This window comes from Colius striatus, chromosome 10 (genome assembly GCF_028858725.1).
Source record: "Colius striatus isolate bColStr4 chromosome 10, bColStr4.1.hap1, whole genome shotgun sequence".
NCBI classification, from domain to species: domain Eukaryota; kingdom Metazoa; phylum Chordata; class Aves; order Coliiformes; family Coliidae; genus Colius; species Colius striatus.
The window spans coordinates 33,442,559-33,463,701 of NC_084768.1; the positions used below are offsets into that span (position 1 = coordinate 33,442,559).

Consider the following 21,143-nt stretch of genomic DNA (forward strand, 5'->3'; position numbering starts at 1 on the left):
ATACCTGCACAGCAGGGAGGCTCAGCTTTTGTTTCTGGTTACCAGAGGGGATCACTTTGAAGACTGATTTCAGTTATACATCATGCCTATTGATTATTCTTCCAAAAATCTGATATAGCACTGTTGAAAGTGTTGTAAAAAGTAAAGAATTACAAAAGAATAGGATTTGGAGTGTCAAACACCTCCAAATCTCTGCTTATCGTTGCTGATGACTGGAGCTGGATTTAGCAGGAGATTAGAGACTCCTATATTGTTGTTGTTCTCTGCGGAGCCCTGAAAATTCTAACATCCCCTTCCAGGAGAAAAGACAATCCTATTCCTAAAGCTCTGGATAATACATTGCTTAAAAATAAAACAAGACATAAGCAGTTTCATTTTTACCTACTTATGTTAAGCAGTTAAACCGGGCTCGAAGGGTAACACCTAAACTTCCTTCCCTCAACACCTGTAGGAACACACGCAGCATTTCCAACTCGTGTAACAGAGAGCTGTTGTAATTCTGCTTTAAAGCTTCAGCGTTCGGTGTTCTATCTTTCTATTACCTTTGTATTTTACTAAATAGACAACCGTTGTCAAAGATGTTTCTCGTGTCCTTTTGAACGAGGAAAAAAAAAGAATTACAGTTCTCAGTCTTTTCCACTTGTCACCACATCAATAATTAACTTTAAAAAGGTAGCGTGAAAAGATGCTTTAAGGAAGCATTTAATAATTCAAAGGAATCTTAACTTGAAACAGGTTATGAAAAACAAAGCCCTGTGTAATCTTGTCTGGCTGGCTCTGTTAGACATTTGAAAGGAGCAAGGCACACAGATTATAACTGATTGTGTGTTTGATTGCCCTTAGCACTGAATTATATCATTGGATCATTGCTATTAAACAGTAACGTATAAAGTTAAGCCAGGCTGCATCATAAAAGGTGGTGAAATGTTTTAGGCATAAGCTCAGGGCGGCTGTTTCTCCAGGAATGAACATTCGAGGCAAAAGGAAGAAGAATAATACGGCATGGGTAAAAGGAAATGCCATGATAAATGATCCTACTAGGGGCAATCAAATACAAAGGCTTGATATCATTAATATTTATAATATCATAATTAGCAAGACTGTGCCTAAGCAGTGTTATTAGTGTAACTAATTATGTTATCATAAACTAAGTTTGCAGTATTATAGGAATCAGTATTCTTACCTTCATAAATTATTATCAATATTAGATTTCATGTACTTGTGCCTAGTAAATTTAGTTAAGTAGTTTCATCTAGATTCAAACAAAAATATCTAGCTGGCTTGTCAGCAAGTCATAACACATACTTCTGAGCCTCTTCCTGACATGAATTCATTACAAAGCATATCTTTACGCTGTGTTTGGAGAAGAGGAGCTAGCCTGTTGATGGGGTATATACGTTCTCATTGATACAAGCAGTGTGTAGGAGGGTATATGTTACACGTGGAGTAAAATGGGACAGCCAAGATCCTGCATCGTGATTTAAAATATAAGCCATCCAAATTTGCTTTGGTCTTACTGGGAGATGAAATGCAGTTTCTTCAGTGAGACCCCATGAGAAGCTGAACAGCAAGTACTGATGAGCTTTGGCATATAAAAAAAGTGCAGGTGCTAGTTTTGGTATGTTTTCTTTTTGGTGCAGTAGATGTAGAAATGTAAAGGAACCATGCTCCAGTTTGTTACAAGATTCCTATTCATATTCATATAGAATCACTGAGATAAGTTCAGGCAATTGACAATTTAATGAGAAGGAACTGAGGGACAACAGTTATTTTTGACAGCACCAAGAACCACTTGCCTTCTGACTCTATACAAATTCATTGAGCCTCTCTCAGTTTTGACTCTATTACAGAATTGGGACCGGTCCTGTTCCCAATTCTTTTCATAACAGTATCTGTTTTGATCCACGGTGCAATATTGACTGTTAATGTCCATAGTTTTATATAGCAGTGCACTATTCTTTTCATAATTCATTTTCTGTCCTGGTTTTAGCATCAATCAGATGCTGAGTACAGAGTGCTGCCACAGAAGTGTGACACAGTACAGTTCTGTCATGAAATATTGTAGTATTTGATGACCAGAGTAAACTAAAAGATACTTTCTTCTGAATGGTACACCTAACATCAAACTGAAGCTGTCTTGCCATGCAGGCACCAGAGAAGTGACAAATCAAACAGTTATCACCGTCGGTTGTTACAATAATTCCCTTCCTGAACAGAAAGAGTACTAAAAATACTGTGCTGTGTTGTCTAATGTAATAAGCAGGTTAATAGCACACTTACTGACTTTTGCCTGGAAATGAGAGTCATGCTGATTTGTACCCGTCCATGCTTCTGCATCAATGAGACAAACTGAGAATTTACAGCCCCTAACATATGAGAGATGTTATAACACCGGAGAATATTTTGGGAACTTGAGTGCTGTTTTTATGCTTTTCACTTGCAGAGTCCATTTTTTGGTGTATGGACCCTGCATTTGTGAGCTTTGAGCCAGCCAGTGGGTATTTTGTGAAAGGCTTTTCAGTAGCACTGGCTTTTGCCCTGTTCCAGACACAGCAACTGCTGCTGGACCAGATACCGGCCATTGCCCAAGGTGTGACCTGTGGTACCAAACTGCCTGCCATGGCAGTGACCCGTGGTACCAAACTGCCTGCCATGGCAGTGAGAGTCCCACTCAGAAACGCCAACCTCAGCTGTGGCTTCCAGGCTGCGGCTGGCACCGTTGGCTGTAGCTCCACCAGCTTGACTCGTTCTTTCAGTGGTTGCAGCCTTACCCAAAACCACTCCAAAGACAGTCCCAGCGCAGACACTGTCAGACTCACAAAGATGGACAAAGCCAGACTCCTGGGCATCCTTCCTCAGTGCTTTGATGGCTTATTTAGTTGTTTGGGTTCGGTTTTTTTCCTGTGGGAGGAGCCAACATTCAAAGCCTTGATGCAGATGACTGTCATCAATATCACCTCTGAACCACCTCTCCCTTAAATGCATGGAATAATTCTTGTCAGCTTGTCTCGGCTGTAATCTCAGCTTGCACATCTCAACACTGAGATGAGTGAATGGCAAGGGAACGGTGACACCACACTGCTTCTCACCAAGTCCCTTGAGGAAGAACTTCTGTAAAGGCACGCTTACCTCAGCATGAACATGAATTTAGGACTGAGATAAAGTGCCTGATGCAGCCAGGCAGACAGTTAAGATGTAGAGCATGCTCTTACAACCCAAAGTCATTAGGATGGCTGCACAAGAGAGAGGGAGAGTGCAGGTACAATCCTTATAATCTGAAATTAACAGAATTCTGTTTTAAAATAATGTTGCTGAGTTTCTCTGGAAGATACGTGACCAGCAGTGATAAAGATAAGCGTTCTCACCGGGAATCTGGGTAATGTACAGCATTCCCCAGAGGTGCAGTTCCATCTCCTGTGTGTAGTCACGGTCTCACCTTGTCTGTTTATTACAGGACTCTTTTATTAGTTGCTCACTGATGTTCCTCCAGAGAGCTGAAGTGATTATGTCCCAGAAACACACTGGTGTCAGCTGGTGGTCACAGAAGTGGTACAGTGGTTTTCTGTATAAAATTCCACCTGATGTCAGCTGTAAAATCATACATAGTGTGGTGGCCTCTGTACATGCCAGGCAGCATATTCAGTTGGTAGGTGTGGGCTTATAGGAAGAGATAAATATATGTGGATGTTTCATGCTTGGCTTTCAGCACCAGAAGTTTTGCAAAAACTGATGTTTGTTTCATCATGTCTAAACGTTAAAAAAATGTAAAAGAAGAAAAAGTAATAAGTTAGGCATCTTGATTCCAGAAATATCCAAACCCCAAAGCAAATGAGGTTTCATAGTAAGTAGATCCTCCTCCACTGCTAAAGTTGTGCTGTATTCAGAATGTTAAAACCATATCTGATTAAAAAAAAATCCAGGAGGTGGCTTTCTGCAGCAGACAGATGAGGAGGAATGATCCTGAACATGCACAGGGTGTGAACCTCTGTGGAAGCTCTCATCACCTTAACCTGAGCGAGCTGCCGACTTTGTTCTCTGAATGCATGGACTTCCTTCAAGTGTCTGCAGCTACTAAAAGCAAACCTGCTAAATTCTGACTTGATTGCAGTAAAATCTAAGTAGCCTTAGGCAGAGAAAAACTCCCTGCTGTACCATCTGGATTTCATACAAAATATTCATTTAGCCCTCTCAAGCAGATAACTAAAGCATGGACAGTATTGCAATGCGGGCACCGCATTTGGGCTGCCTTCACGGTCTTCAAGAGCTTTGACTGGCTTCACTGAGCAGAGGGTCTCACCCTTCGTTTTCAGAAGCGCTCCTTGTTTGGGAAAGCAAGTTTGTCCAATACAGCAAGAGCTGTGCCCTTGTTTCCAGCACTGGAAGTAGACAGAACAAAGGGGTTTTGTGACCATCTCATCACATGGTGGTATAGAGATTGCAATAAAAAGTTAGGATGGTTGAAGAAACCTTTTCTCCCCATATTGCCATCACTAGTTCTGAAGAAGAGTCAGAGGGGAGGAAAGAGCAATTTTAGGCTGTTTGATCCTTTTTCCCATTAGCTAAGGCTTGCACCCGAAACACACTTGTTGGGTTGACTGAGAGTAGCGCTCTGCCAAAATGTATCCGAGGCAGCATCTGCGAGCAGATGAGGAAGTCGGTTCTGTCCTCCTGCTTCTCCCTCTCAGCCCTTGCACTCCTCCCCTGAGGTGATGAAAGGTCTGCAGAGGCAGGGCAGGGCACAGGAGGGCCGTGGTGCCCCTGGGGAGCGTTGGCAGTAGCGTCTGGGGGAGCAGAGCTCTCTGCTGCCAGCGCCTGCTGCCCAGCGCCTGCCAGCCGACAGCAATTACCAGCAATCCCTGGCCTGACCAATTGGTAGAAAAAAGGACCTCTGTAACATCATGGGGTGATTTTTCCTAACTGGTCTATTACAGAAGTTTATGTTGTGATTATCTACACTGCTGTTTCTCAGGGAGACTGCAGGTTGTTACATAAAATGTGTGTGAAGCCATTTGCCGTAGAAATGGATAAGACAAAAGGAACCAGGATTATTAAAGTGGGTTTGAAGTAGTTTAATCTTTGTGGGGTTTATATGTACTGTATGCTAAATTTGCTTCGAGTACCGAGTTTAAAGTTTCGTATTCACAGCCAGTAAATGTGGCTATTAAGAAACAATGTGTTCGTGTTAACTCAGCCCTGGCTGTGGTGCTTTTACTGCCTTCACTGCTGGCAATGGACATCAAGCCAGGAAAATCCAACTCCTGATGCAAAAGGATGCAAAAAAACAAAACCAAGAACCAGCCCCAAATCCAGGCACTGCCAAAAACCCAGAATTCTTTTTTTGTACCGTGCAGTTTGTTTTACTTGGGGAAACGGCCTGGTCATACCCTGCAGCATGCATTCATTACAGTGATCTTTGACTGGCAGATGCAGAGTAATAAGATGCATATTTTAGTGCTTATTATAATACCCTGTCCAAAAACAACTTGACAAATTTGTGATTTCGACAGTATCTCATTTTGCTGGCTGCAGTGCTCTGTGATTGCCTGGTCCACGTGGCTTTCAGATTATGCATACCACCAATACTGCTCATTAAAATGGCCACAGTTCACCAGTTTCGGTAGCTTGGAACGAACTTGGAATGAATTATTATACAACAAAGAGGCTGCTGTCATGCAGAACAAAAGACAAGCAAAAGAGAGCTTTGGCTTAATGAGGCTAAGTGAGTGTCTCCCCTGCATCACCAGCTACTTGACGGCCTTTGAGCATGGATTTTTTTTCTCCACAGGCCAAAACCTTTGGTCTATTATTTTGTGTTTATGCACCTTGAGGCTAATATACATTTTAATATGCTGCACATGGAGAAAAAAATCAGCCATTAGATTAGAACATGTGCACTCCCTGTTAAGTTAATGACAGCCGAACATAGAGATAAATTTAGGTTTTCATATTTAATTATAGCACAGCGCAGTGCGTTTAGCAAGGATAAATTGCACTATTATTATGCTTCATTTTTTTTGACATCTTTTCATATCAGCCATGCGCACTCACCCCCACTTCTCCCTCCCCAGTGCCACGCAGAACGGCTCTCTGCAGCATCCTTCCCCAACACCATTAATTTTTCATTCCATTGGGGGGTGTGTGCATTGTTGTGTTTGTTACTTAGGGTTAGCCTGCTCCTTGGATAAAGCCCTTCAGAGCAGCCCCCGTGTCAGGTGATCTACGTAAGTGATGAGGCCAGAAAAGACATGAAAAGAAGTGGCCGGCCGTGGCCTCTCCCTCTTCTCAGGCAGCTGAATTAGAAGAGCCACAGAAACAATGTGTGGGAGATGAAATGAGTTACAAAGGATTTTGTAGGTGGATAATGTTCATATGGACAAGGGTAGTGTTGCTGTAAAACATCTCTATTCTGAGGAACGTTTTGTTGTATAGGAACTAAACCAGAGCTAATGTTGCTAGGTGTTATGTGCTGTTTGTTGGGGCTTTGCATTACCTCTGTTTGACGGAGCTCTTGCTCCAAGAACAGCGTCAGGAATTAGGCCAGACTTCAGCCTTATAGGAGACAATATGAAATGAATTGTAGAGGCAAGCTGGCACACAGTCCAGCCTTTGCACAGCGCGGACATCAGACCATTGCTGTGCTGCCGTGGATTTGATAGGGGTGTTGGACTATCTGCTGCTACCTGAGAGAGCTTTTAGATTTGCTTTCAGCTCTAGACAGAGCTTTTCAGGCAGCCGTGGTCTGTGAAAAAATATGTTTGCATGCTTCACAAAATTAAGGAAACACTGCTATTTTCCAAAGTGGATTAGAGCAGGTAATAACTCATAGGAAGAAGATTTTCCTCCTCCCGCTGTGTGTATAAGCAAGTAGAAGATATTATGCTACAGGCTTATTCCCAGATTATTCCTTATTGGATAGTTGTTTCGTGACAAAAGACACTGTGGCTTGATGACCAGAGGGTCATGACAGGAATAATAATCACCATATGAAAGAGTGTCTGGATCTTGGTGATAAAGCATTCCTCATGGCAATCAGTCAGCACTTGCTGGTGCAAGAATTTTCCTCAATGGCAGAGATCAGCTTTTTCATATTCATTGAGAGCAAATCAGTCTCTCTCTCTGCCTCTCCCCTCTCTTTCCCCAGCCTTCAGTTCTCTACCAGCTTTTGCTGCCAAAGATGTTTTTTCTTTGTTAGGCCAAACTCGGGGAGTTTGGGGATATTTAGGACGCTGCAGTATTCGTGGGACTGGTGTTAGTTGCAGACCTTGATTCTTTGTGTCCTGACTGAGCAGAGCCATGGTCAGTAGAGACTGATAGCTAATTTTCTACAGTTCAAGCACTAGAAAATGTGTCAGCAATTAATTCATGTGTGCAAAACTCTTCTCCCTGATTTTCTAAGTGCGGATTTTGATGCAAATTGCATCTGTGAAAGCAAGGTTGTGCCTTTCAAAATGTAAGCTATAATTACTAGTCTGAGAACCTGATGATATGAAATTCTTCCTCTAGAATCTACCCCTAGTGAGAGAAATCATTTATTAGCAATATTGTGTATTTCTAAGCAGTACTTCTAACCATCTTTTTATTCATCAAGCACTGGTAAAATGCTTGTTGTTATATGAGATGTGGTCGTATGGAGTGGCAGGCTAAATCCTATGGACATCCAGATGGCTTGGGAACATCTATGGAGTCAGCAGTGTCTCTTCTGTATCTACAGGTAGCTGCTGTTAGCATAAACCTCCTCTCATTTATGTGTTCCCATTTTGTTTATGGTCCTAGTCACAGATGTACTTACTGATGTGCATACAGACCTGAGCTTCCACCTTCTGAAAGAGTCATTGTCCCTTTAAACCTCTCGTCTAAGCAAGCTGTTTGCTTGGATAGCAAGGTGCTCTGTGTGCCATGGTGCAAGGGAAGTGCCAGACAAAGTCTGTGGTGTTGGTCATGGACCGCAGACTACTCATTTTCAGCCTGTTTTCCAAGAGCTGTGGCATTCCTTTGCCAGTTCTGACAGGAATTTTGACTAAATCTCTTAATTCTCGTAGGAATAGATTTGGCCCTTGAGCACATCCCTGAGTGTAGTGACGTGCACAGGTGTATGAGAAATCTAGGAGTGGTGAAGCTAAAGAAGCTGAAACTGTCCATAAAGTGTCCATATGTCCTTCCTAAATTATGTGTGCAAGCATAAGAGGTGGAGAACTCAGTGGTCTACAAATGGTTGAGGTTTGCAATCAATTGACAGAGGGGGATTTTGAGATGTAGAGTGAGAACTCAACCAAGACTGGTGCGTTGAACTGGGAGGAAAAAAGAAGTTGTTCAGGAAAAGCAGGAGGAAAAATATCCTGATTGGAAAGAAAGCTTTTTTCGTAGAAATGATGGGCATTTCATGCTGGGTTGCTCAGGTTAAAGGCAAGGAAGACTTTCCAAACTTGAATGCATGAAGTGTAACAGAAGCACTGCTGGGAGAAGCCCTTTCCTGCCTGATTGGCAGAAGCCAGCCTGGGGCCCTTCCCAGCGTTTCAGCTGTGCACTGGGCACTGTCCTTGGGAGCCACCTGCATCCTAGGTCCAGATAGTCACTCAGTATAAGCCACTGGAGCTAAGGGTATCTAATAATATGCAACTGAAATGGGGTTTTTTGCTTAAAATTAAGCTCCTACTTAAGGAATGTGATTATGTCCTTTCCCACCAAAAAGTTTTTCTGTAACCTTGGTTTTGATCCCGCTCCATGGATGCCTCAGCAGTCAGGAAGCAGTCCTTCCTGAGCTTTTATGGACAGACTGATTAAAAACATCTTTCTGTTTCATTGCACAATGGCCATACATTGGCACAGGGCACCAGTAAGGGAATGGAGCTGCTGGGCACACCATTTCTACATGTGGGAGATGAAAAAAGAGACTTCAGCGCTGTGCTGACCTATTCACACTGTACAGAATTCATTAAGGCCCGGGAACTGTGTTTGGGTTGTTCCAGGGAACAATTACAGCCAGCCTGTAACCTGCTGCTCCGCAGCACATTGGGGCTCTGTAATAGTTTGAAGGGGGCTGGCAAGGATTTTATTGATTTCTTGGGATCTCATTCAGGCTGATTGCACTTGGGTACTCTTGATGGTTGACGTTTAAGTACACCTACCCTAGCTGTTATTAGGAAGGTGGGTCTAATTCTCACATAGGTAAGGTCTTGTTTGCCCTTCACTCAACTCAGCAGACCATTTTTAATGAAATGGCTCCCTTTCCGTTTTTTTCCTGCCACAGCTCAGTTTTTGATTGCCACATTCGGAACTATCCAGTGTGAGTAGGTCACTGGGTAGCCCACATGTTGGTCAGGACACATCAAATCGTATATCTGTGCTTTCATTACTCGTTCAGTATCTCATGTCTGACTGCTTGTAATAATAATGATGGGAATTTTTTTCTATTACTGTGTTGTATTTCTTCCAAAGTTGCTGATTTGTTTACACATAGAAGCTATAAAATACCTTGTTTTATATCATGTGTTTGGATTCATGAGGAACCCAGCAGTGTATCCCTGAAATAGTAAGGGGGTTTTTTTCAGCTTGTTCAAGACAAAACCTTGCCATTGCATTGAACGTGGTTGAATTCTAGATACTGCCAACCACCATTTTGTTTATTTGTTGATACTACCCATCCTTACAGCATTATATCTTAGATGCTAATTGTTACTGTTGTCTGAATAGCTGTGCTGTCATTTAAAATATTAAATATATGCTGAAAGGCATCTTTTTCCAATTGCAGGCTGTAAGCCAGACTCCCCAGCAGACATCCCCTGCCTCTGTGAGCCTGCTTTCAAAGGCCGAGCACTCCTGATGTTTTGAAATGTCCATCTCAAAAATTCCCACTTGCAGACTGTAAGCCAGAAGGCTCATTGCAAACCTGCAGAGCTGCACAAGCACAAATACGTTTTCTCGTCTGCTAAAAATGTATCCCCAAGCTGTGAACAGCTCACGTGCTGTTCGCATGAGCATGAACGATATCCCAAAACCTCTAAACTTACCCATTAAAGGGATCCTGCTCTGGCAGAGGGGTTGGACTGGATGATCTTTCCCTTCCAACCCTTAAGACGCTGTGAAAATCCTTTGGCAGCCGCAGCATGAGCGTGCCTTTCACAGGCATCGTTTCTGACAGCGCACCCAGAAGGAGCACGCGTGGTCCCTCGGAGCTGCCCTTCTGGGGGAGCACAGAGCAGGGCTGAGCAACACCTCACGCTCTGCAGCTGCTCCCTCTGCCTTCACAGCACAGCCATCATCCTGCATTTGAGGTGCTGCAGCCATTCTGTAGCAATTTGGTCAATAGCTCGGGTTTTGGCCTTCGGTGCCTGGTCTGTGGGTGGGCTTCTACGCCTGCTGCTGGATTTTGGGCTTGATTGCAAGGACAAAGCAGATGGAGGAGAAACTGGGTGTTTACATCTTTTCCATAGGACGTAGTTTATTTCTCTGTTGTTCATCATGGAGGTATTTTTGTCTACATGGTGTGAGTTGTTTGCAAAGGTATTTATAGCAACATTTGAGTGATGAACGTGCAGTCTGAAGAGCCTGAAAGGCTGCCTGTGCCTCCATTTGAAAAAAAACCATTTCCTTCCCATCCAGTCTGTGTCTTTAGGTGTCTAGTTCTTAAATGGCAGTTTGGGAGAGGATGCCTGTGTGAAGTTGTGACCACTGTTTTAACTGTATGAGTACTGGTTCATAGTGCAGCACATATGGGGAATGCAATTTTTAGTTGTTATTGTGCATTTACTTTGCAGTCTATTGTAAGCATCCAGCCAAATACCATCCCCAGCTTACCCACAGAGAGAGGTCTCCATTTATAGTACATAACTGGCTCAGTTGACCTCAGAAGTCTCCAGCACCAGGAGTGAAGTCTCTGACTGTAAGCACTGAAGTCACGAGACATTGGAATTGTTGAACGTTACGTGCTCAGACTGGGGTGTATTTGCCTCCAGGTGTGGTTTAGGACCTTACAGACATCTGAGGCATCTCTGCAGGTCTGCATCTTTGACTCTTGGCTCCCTCTGGAGAAGGAGAGGTCTCCCTCATTGACAAAGCACATATTTTTGGAAACAGTTTTCTTCATCCCTTTTTGACAGCATTTCTGATCATCATCAAGCTTTCAGTGTCTGAACCACATTAAGCTTCTGTGCAGGAATGGGTTCATCCACTCCAACACAGATCTCTAGTGCCATGCTCAAAGGGAAATACCTACCATGCTTGCTGCTCTGAGGGGGAAGGAGGTCAGACTGAAGGGGTCGAAGTATTTGTCCAAAATGTCATCCAATGCTTTTGAGCTTTTTGAAAGAGGGGAAAAAAAGGTGCATGTGCAAAAAGTGTGTTATGTTTGTGTTTCTCAGCTGTTCTGCAGATGTGCCCAGTAGCTCCAGCAAGGTTCCCTCTTGCTGGAGTCAGGGGTGGAGGAAAGACTAGAGGATTACAAAAGCTTGTATCCCCCAGCTGATGTGACCATCCTCTGTGGTCTCTCTCCCCAGAAATAGGGTCAGCCACAGAAATTGTTGCTGAAAGTTCATTTTAGAAACCCAAAGCTGAGAGCTGTGCCTGGCCATGCTTAAGCCCATCCACTGCAAAGGCAAGCAAGCCTCTGCTGTTAGATCCTGTCCCAACTGACTGGTGTTCATTTAGAGGGTGGAATTGCATCCAACATGACAAATGATTCTTGAACAGTACCTTGGGAACGCTGAATATTTGCTTCCACGCCTCTAGTGGAATAAATGTTGGTTCAGTTAAAATCTGTTTTCATTTCATTCAAGGCCAGCTTTGCTCCTTCAGGCAGGAGACACTCAGTTGCTTCTGGGAAAGGGACTCTGCTGCAACATCACTTGCTTTCAGTCTCAAGCACTGAGAGGTTGTGCAGCGTTATCAGCCTGACACAAGGTAATTCTGTAATTCAACTGCAATGAAAATTTGGAGACTCAAGAACTAGATAGGTAGCGATGGATATATCAAAATCTCGGCTCATACCCACAGTCAGCTCTCCCTGCCTCAGTCCCATAAGGGTACTTCAAATTTTCTCCCTGTCTTGCAGATCATAAACGTGCTGCTCCTCACAACACACACCACATGCTGTTGGAAAAGGGCTGTAAAGCTTTATAGATTTATTGGAGGGCATTATAAAAGTATAATAAAGTAAAAATAATGAAAAGAAATAGAAATTATTGAACAACTGAATTAAAGTATTGGGCTGTGATGGTTTTACTGCATTTTGGCTCTACTTGGGGGTTTAGAGCCATGAAGGGACAGAAGTCTTTTTTGGAGTTAAGAAAATGAAGAGCAGTACCTGTAAACATTTGCTTGAACACTTAAATAATTGCAGTGTGTTGCTGAAGGCTGCTTAGTTCCAGCCAATCAGTACAAAACTGGTTTGTGACGTTTGTCAAATATCTTGCTTGGTTTTAGGGAAATATTTCGAGTTCAGAGAGGAAAGTTTCTAGTCATGCAAATTGAATGTTAATGAAGGAACGTTACAGTGAAAGTAATAGTGCAATAATGACGGTGGCCAAAATACAGATACTTTGCTTCATCTGAAATCAGTTTCAACCCAAAATGTGGCTCCTACCTCTGGAAACCCAGCAGAGAAAACAACACAATTGCTCTCGATAGTGCTGCCCTCTTTTTCCAGTTTAGAAGCGAGTAATATACCAAATGGTCATCTGGAAGGTGAAGATGAACAGTAGGAAGTCTGCAGACTTTAGTAGCATCACTTACCTACATTCTCCCAGACAGAAGTTTCTGCTACTCAAAGTTTCCATTCCAATTTGCAGGTTGTTTTCCCCTCCCAAGTCAGCTGGAGTAGGAGATATTCAAGCCTTTCCAGGGAAAGAATCTCTCAGAAATAGTTGCAGAGAAGTTCAGTATCTTTCAGGGCTTTCTCTCCTCCGGCAGCTCCACCGTGGCTGTTCCTGGCTTGCCCTCCATGGCCCTCCTGCCGCCCTCTGCCCATCTCTCCCCGTGAGCACAGGCCTGGGGGATGCTCTGCCCGAGCTGCCCCAAGCCATGAGCCTTGCTGTGGCGACCCTCCAGGTCCAGCCCCGACAGCGTGTGCTGTCAGAGAGGCAGCCTGGCCATGAAAGTTTTATGTTGTGCTGTTTGTCTGGGCTGAAGTTCTGGAGCAGTGTTTGAAACATAACGTGTAGCTTTGTGATCTGTGCTGGAACCAAGCTGCTGGTTGTGAAGTGAGCCCAGCCAAAAAGTTCAGCTTCCTTTGTGCCCTGGTTGGCTTTTATATACATAAGAGCAGCAAGACTTTATTTAAAAGGCTACTGTAAGGCTGACTGTGATCTATTATAGCTGAGGGTATCTTAAATTATTCTTCAGCCCTCATCACAGCAATCAGAAACTGCAGGTGAAGGTTGAAACCTGCATTGCTTGGTCTCACTACAGGGGGATGCTCTTTTCCCCGACTTACAACAAGTAAGAAGTCTTTTAAGACATACAGAGAATATGGCATGAAACTCAGAATGCCAGTGTCTGGTTTTCTTCAGGGATGCTGGAAAGGAAATAGACTATTTTCCAGGGGAAACTCATGGCAGGCTGCTGGTATATAAATTAACAGCAGTGAAAGTGGTAAATTACAATTGCGACATCAATTTCGTTTTTAGCTCTGCTTTGCATTTATATAGAAGGATTTATTATTACTGTGATTTACCTTCCACCGAGAGGCAAGAAAAAGGAATGTAGGAAGCAGCAGCAGTTGTAATTATCTTCTGGAAAACTTCAGCTTGCAGAAAATGCTGCAGCAGAGAAACAGTCCCTGAGAGGCCAAAGTTGCTGTGGGGACCCTGGGGATCCTCCCTCTGTTTCCTAGAGCGGGTTCCAACACGGCAGTTCAGCTGTGAGGGTCAGCACACGTTGAAGGAAAGATCCATCTTCCCTCTAAGGTGAAGTATTGAGCTCCTGTACGGCTCTCACTTCTGATGTTTCTGTTGTTTCCCTGTCTCCCTGCATATGTGGGTGGTGTGGGAATGCCAGAGGGGCTGGCCCAGCACAGAAGGGCCAAACAGCTCTTGGCCCTTTTCTTCATCACTGCCAGGACCAGAGATGCTTTGTGTCTTGTGTGCAAGCTTAACTCCCAGGGGAAAGCTGTACTGCATGACTCCATTCGCTGCGTGTGCTGGCTGGATATCCAGCTGGGCTCTTTCTGTAGCACCTCTGTGTCACTGAGGGGCTTAGGGGCACATCCACAGCTGTGGAGCAAGCTCCCACAGGACACCAGACTGACTCAGTGCCTGTGCCTGCACCGCGAGAGTCAAAGGCACTCCTCCAAGTTTGCCTTCTCTGTGCAGAGCCCTATCTGTGTTGCTGCTTGCTTTTGTTTTCACAGGAAGGAAATTACTGAAATCTTACCAAAACAAAGCAGCCTGTCCCATATACAAAGAATGAGGATGAGAGAGCAGGTGAGCCATGTGAGATAGGTTGGGGTTCATTAGTTAACAGACTCTGTTGGGATATTTTAATGATGAAGGTGGCACAAAACCTTTGCAAAGGAAGACAACAGTATGAAACAAGTGTCTGTTTTACATAGTTTCTTTTGTCTTCTCTAACAGCAACAGAGACACTGAGAGGCAGGCTCAAGAAACCTAATTAAATGCTGAAAGGAAATGAAGATTAGTTCCCAGTTCTGTTGCCCAGACTGATTCTGTGCCTGTGCAATTTGTAGGATTTTCAGAAACCGTAATTCTCAAGGTACTTCTCATTCTTGAAGAGAGGAACTAGGTGTCTGAGCTAGGCTTCAGGTGTGATACATGCTCCCAGTAGCGTCATTAGGACCTGCCAAGTATTTGACACCTCTCAGATCAGTTTCATCGTTACAAAAAGGAGCAGTGGACCCCCAGATCCACTCATGTCTTTGGGGAAAATGTTTAAAGACTTTGAAACAAAGTTTTCCTAAAGAAAAAGCAAATTACATTAAATAATCAGAGTTCCCATGGAAGCAATCGTCAACTCTACCTTTTTCAAGCTGCTGTTTCACTTAGAAAGGGAGTTAAACCAAAACGTTACGGTTTTATGCTGTGTCTGTACCACTGTCAACGTCAGTGTCACCCATACAGTGTCAAAAAGAAAACCTTGCAACATCCTGAGGTTGCTTTGCTTCCTAATTAAGATGGCAGCAGCATTCTGCTGAGCATGAAAGGAATCCTGTTTGGTGTAAAGCAGCTGCAGATGGGAGAAACTCTTTCTTCTAAGGACACATCTGGTGCAGGAGCTGGCTCTAAGACCACGTTGAAGATACAGGTCAGACTTTGGCTTGTGCCAGAACTCTGCTTTATTTTCTTGTATTCTTAAAGCTGTAGCTGTACTTCTATTTTTGAGGGGGGAAAAAAAAATAGAAGACAAAAGAGATGTCCTTAAATGTTAAAAAGTAACTCCACACCAGGATGTACTTTTTGCAGTTATACATCAAGCTTTGTAACTGTAGTTCCAGGAAGCCCCTAATGACAATAGCATTTCTTGAAACTAGTTAGACATTTAGTGTCATTCTGCCTGGGCACTGCCATCAGAAGTGCCTAGGTTCCTATAGGCACCTAACTTCAGAAAAGAGAGAGATGTCTGTGCTTTCAAATTAAACGTGCCCGGGAATATTCCTCGGTGCTTAGGCCAGCTGGCACCGAGCAGCCTGTGCTGATGATCAGAAGCTGTTAGTCTCCAAAGCAGGTTGGCTGCAGGCAGGCTGCCTGCTGGGATTGGCTCCTGCAGCACGCCGACTTCCAAAGCCTCTCCAGGAATTGCCCGGGACACCGACAAGGCAGCACAGGCCAAAAGCAGAAAAGAAAACGTTGTGAGGCTTTGTGAGGAGAGATGACGACATCCCTGTGCCCAGAAACAGCCATCCCAGGCACTGATTTACTGCTGTGGATAGAGACTGAGTGTCCTGCTAAAGACTCGGCAAGAAAACAATAGCAAGCGACGATTATGGTGGCATGAAAGATGGACAGATGGACATAAAAATGAGCTACACTGCGTGCCAGCGAGAATTGCACTGGGAAAAAGAGCTCACAGCCCCAGGCTCCAAGACTGAGAAAACCAGTGAGAGTTTTTAGCAGATCTCCAGAAATATCTTCCATCCAAAATGTAATTGAATGTATGTGACTAACATACACACCTTTTCTGTGGTGTGACTAATATGTATGTATATATATGCACTATCCCATCTGAAAAAATGACAGCTCACTGTCTTTCTGAATGTTAGAAAACGGCCTCCTGGATGAAATCAGTTTGGAGGTGGGTCAAAGCTGCAGTGATTCAAATGAGAGCATTCACAAGCTTTGTTTACATTAAGAAATAGCAGGCAAATAGCCTAAATAGAGATGGAGTTGCCAAAGGAAGTGGTTGATGCTGCAGGCTGGTGTCCACTCAGTATGCATTCTGGGGGTTTTTTATTGTATTCCAGCTCTGGCCTGGTGTCATGGGCTCAATGTCTATTAGCAGCTGGAGATCATTTCAGGTGCACTCCTGGAGCACACGTTCAGGTCTCATTTCATCCAAAATGAAACCCAGTTTGTGCTCTCTGAAACTGCTCTGCCGTAAGAGCCAAAGTACAGTATGTGGAGATAATCAGAGGATTCTCTTCCAGGGTGTAACTCCTGATCTGAATCGTGCCACTAATGTAGAGGCACCTGGAGGGCTCACGCAGCAGCATTACAGCAATGCAGAGCTGCTGTGCACAATTAGCCAGCCAGCAGAGGCCAGCCCTCAGTGCAGCACAGGAACAAGCCCTTAAGCACTCACAAATGGAAATGTTTGCACAGACAAGAAAAAAAATTGTGCAAACAGAAATGCATTAGCACAAAACAGAGAAGAAAAAACTCTAGTGGTAATTGTCTCACATATGGGATTCTTTGCATTGGCAAGAAAGTTGTTTTGCCAAAGCCTGCTTACAATAGCAAAAATTAAAAATGCTCCACATCAGGAAAACAACTGGCTCAGAAAATGTGATTTTTGCACATAACTGGCTTTGATGCACTACACAAGAGCAGGAAGAGAAACCCCGACCCAACATTTGCACAAGCGTGAGCTTTAAACGAAGAGCAGCAGTAGAAAAGCAGAGAGGAGTTTGAACACTAGCTGGACAGTCAAACCAGAAAATGCTAGATAACAGTGGCTTTGTTGGCATTTTGAGAATCTAGAACTGACAGCATAATATTACACAACAGAACAATCCAAGTACCAGCAGGATGGTGCCAATTACCAGGAAAAGTGGAATGAATTAGAAAATACAGATAGCTCACAGATTCTCTGCTTTTGGCTACATCAAGTGAATGAACCGACCTGTGACTAAACTGGGGCAAACAAATCCTAAAAGTTACACAGAGAAAGTCGGAAGACTTATCTCAAATAGGTAGTACACAGTAAGACCCTTGTAGCAAAGTATGGTTTAAAGGTCAGGGGTGTCTTCTAGGCAGGCTAGACCTGGAAATGGATGCAGAGATGCAACTGGGAGAGCACTTGCTTAATAGAATGTTCGCTGCACTCAGAGGAAAAACAATGAGAGAAGTAGGGAAGGCATAAGTCTCATCACTGAGGCTTTCCAGAGCTAGGGGTCAGGTGGGCAGCTGTACACGTGCACAGCCTTTTAACAGCTTAACAAGGCATTATGCAGGTGCTGATACACTTGCCGTCTGGAAAAGCAGTTTCAGCTTCTGATGCAATACTCATGTATTTGCTACCTCACTACCTCCTGAGCATCCCTGAGGGTGGATACAGGTGGAAGAGAGTGCAATTTGGGATCAAACCTGTGGCAGAAGACGACCAGCAGTAACAGCAGGAAGCAGTGGGGCTGGCTGGGATTGCTGTGGAGATGCAGAAAGCGAGCAGCAAAAGCTGGGGCTGATCATGATTACCTTCTCATCTGTCTGCTTGAAATGACCAAGGCAATAAATCTAAGGTGAAATAAAATGAGATGAAATTGCATTTGACTCCTGGAGCACTGGGATAATTGCTGACCTCCCAAAGGCTATTACACAGCTCCTAAAAAGTAAAATCCATGCAGGATAGACCCACAGCTGAAGATGGGCGAGTCGGTTTGAAGGTTAGTGAGATTCATAAACCATCTCACAATACTTTTCTATGCCTTTCAGATCCGTACAGTCTCCTGAGGTGATTACTGAGCAGACCCCCATTACAAATGCAGCTGCTGTAAGTCACTGAAGCCTCTCGGTGCCTGAGGGAGCTGTACAGAACATCCCTCGCGGTGTGTCCGTGAGCAGGGCGTAGCAGCTGCCTGGCTGAGACACACAGGGGAGACGTGTGCAGGTGGAAATGCCAGCCCCTGGGTTTGAAGGGCAGGAATCTGTATGAATGCAAAGTGACCATCAGTTGTTAGAAAGCATTTTGTAAAGCCAGCACTAGCACCCCCTCAGTCATCACAAGGGAGCAATGCCAAGCCTGCAGTGATGTGCATTGCTCCATGTTTGGAAAGGGATTGAGATGTACGTCCCTGACTTCTTACCCAAGCTGCCTTGCACAGGAACAGAACAACTGAACGAGATGCTCGAAATGACAGAGACAGAGAAAACAGAGAGGATCAGCGTAAGTATTGTTTAAGCTGGCTGTTTGTCATTTTGAAGTAGGAGCTACAAAAGAATCTCTAAGGATTGTTTGAAGGAGGCAGAACTCTGTTCCTGACCTGTAAACTCCACACTACAGCAACAGCCACGTCACAGGCAGTCTCTGCAGAAAATGCCCCCTAAGCTATTGGCTGCTTCCAAGCTACATTCTGGGCAGTACCAGAGATGACAGAGTAATCCTTCCAACTCAGATTGCCAAGATGGTTGAGTTGGGTTTGGTTTTTTTCATAACAGTTACCAGGTTTTGTATGTGCTGTTTCTCAGGTTAAGGGTGGAGAGCAGTTATGTCCACATTTAACAATGCCATCCCAGCTAACTGTAGCTGAGGGGTGTCACCACAATGAGCTTGCTTATCCCTGCATAAACACACTTGTGGGTAGGAAATTCAGAGAACTTTGCTTCAAAAAACAAAAGTAATTACAAGAAAATAATACATCTGAAAGAGGGATTAAAGGCTGGAATGAGGTGCACTCTAGCTTCGGAGGTCTGAGCAGAGAAAAATGTTTCTCTAAGGCTGCACATAGCCTGAAACAGTGGCTGGGGGCACAAACTGCTCCCCAGTTACTGACAGAGCAGGCAGCAGCCAGGGGGCAGCGGGGGATTTGAGGGGTGCTGCTGCCCAGGAGATCCCCAACATTCCTCACTGCTGTTTCCCATTGCAGCTTTGCACCTTCTCCTTCCCCCTACCTGAGCAGTGGATGCTCCAGCTCTGCACCAAGCATTTCCAGGAGCCACAGGATATGGGAGGGCAACCCTTCAAAACCTCCAGCAATATCAAGTGCTGATTAAATACTTGACAGCTGTGAGCTGCCTTTATGCCGTGGTTATCCACAAATCCCATGCAGCTGAGCATTTTGTTACCCAGCCTTGTCTCCTTGCCTCTCCACTCCAGATGCATGCCTGGTAGGAATAAGCTTGTTCTTCTATGGGGTCGTGGCTTGTCAAAGTAGTCTGTACACAGAGTGAGTGGATATTTGGGGGACAGACTTACTGCTGGTGCAGGACCACCCTCTGCATCCTCTCTGGAAATGGTGCCAGCCTTCCTGAGGAGAAGCAGCAAATGTCTCCTTGGTAAGCTGCTCAGCCTGAAGCTGTCTTGGGAGCTTTATCCATCACAGCACCCTGATAAAATAGAGGGGGAAGAGAAGTCAGGCAGACAGGCAACATGGATTATCTATAATAACATAAATTATGCCATCTGTGACCTTTGTAGCAGCAGCACTGTTGTACACTATTCGTGTGCAGAAGTTGCACTGAGTAGAAAATTTTGTTTCCCTCTTAGGGCTACAGATAATTTTTTTGGATCACTATAAATATCTGGAGCAGCTTTAACAGGATGAATTATGTCAAGAAATAAAAATTATTTTGCTTTTACAGCTGAATTGAGGATGAAATTTTAAAATATGGCAGGTTTCTGAGCTGTGAAGCTCTGTGGGTCTCGTGTGATCACTCATCCGTGAGGAGGTATGTTATCTGCAACTACCTGGCTGCAGAGGAGCTGAAGACATGACAGCTCTTTCAGTCGAGGCAGAAGAGGTGTACACTGTACACTCCATTTTATCTCTCACTGAGCTCCTGTGATGAAGTCAGGTGGAACCATGTGTGCATGTCTGGGGAGAGTGAGTTGGTTGTGGTCAGCCAGTGAGACGTGGTCTTGCTTCCCCTAGTCACTGCAGGGAGGCTTAACCTCAGCCAGTGTCACTGCTTGCATGTTTAAAGGTCAGCCATGCATAAGAGCTTGTAGATCAGGACACGAGTTTCCTTGCAAGTATAAATTATATCGTTGGTGGTGCCATGCTAGTCCTGTGGACCTGCCAAAGAGCCCAATGAATACACAATGCCAAGTGATATGTAAAGGAATGGTTTGTCTATCTCTGTTGTTTCTCTGTAAAGGGGCACACAGGCAGTGGAAAAGTGGCTGGCCTGTTGAAGCAATACCTGGTGGTGGTTGTATCTAATAGCAGAAGGCAAGCTGGATGCATGTATTTACCTGCATGCAAATCAGTGAAGTCTTCTGGTAACAAGGTGATCAGAACTCATTTTAAAGCTATTACAGTAATTTAAAACAAGGCAGTTCTTAAAAATGCAGTGATGCATGCCTGTGAGCTGGATTGCTAATGGTTTGCATGTTAGATTGTTATAAAATCCCATTCTTCCTCTGATTGAGTGACAATCTGAGCAAATCAGCACTTCAGAACACATGACCGTGGTAATAGCATTGTCAGAGTATAGCAGGACTTCAGCTCTTACAAAGACAGATAAATATGCAAGAGGGGCACTGTGGGGGACTTGGAAGGTCGTTTCAGCGAGCACTTTTCTGTTTGCCTGCGTTAGGTTTTTATACAGCATCTGTTACTTTGCTGCCTCTGTGTTGATGTCTCTGCGCTGCTTCATGGTGGTGTGGGAAGCACTGGTGTCAGTTTAGTGAAGGTATCACTCTTGTAATGCATTGTTGATATTTTATTCATCAGTTTGATATAATATTCATTTAAAGCAGTTCAGCAATCACCGATTTCTTCGTGGATCTCTTTTAAAAGTTTTAATAACTTCAAGTGAATC

General features: G+C 44.1%; 1 protein-coding gene across 1 annotated transcript in view; it reads left to right on the forward strand.

Annotated features, from left to right (window-relative positions):
- Nucleotides 1-21,143, forward strand: part of DPYD (dihydropyrimidine dehydrogenase) — a 320,182-nt gene that overhangs the window by 278,296 nt on the left and 20,743 nt on the right. The window lies entirely within an intron of this gene.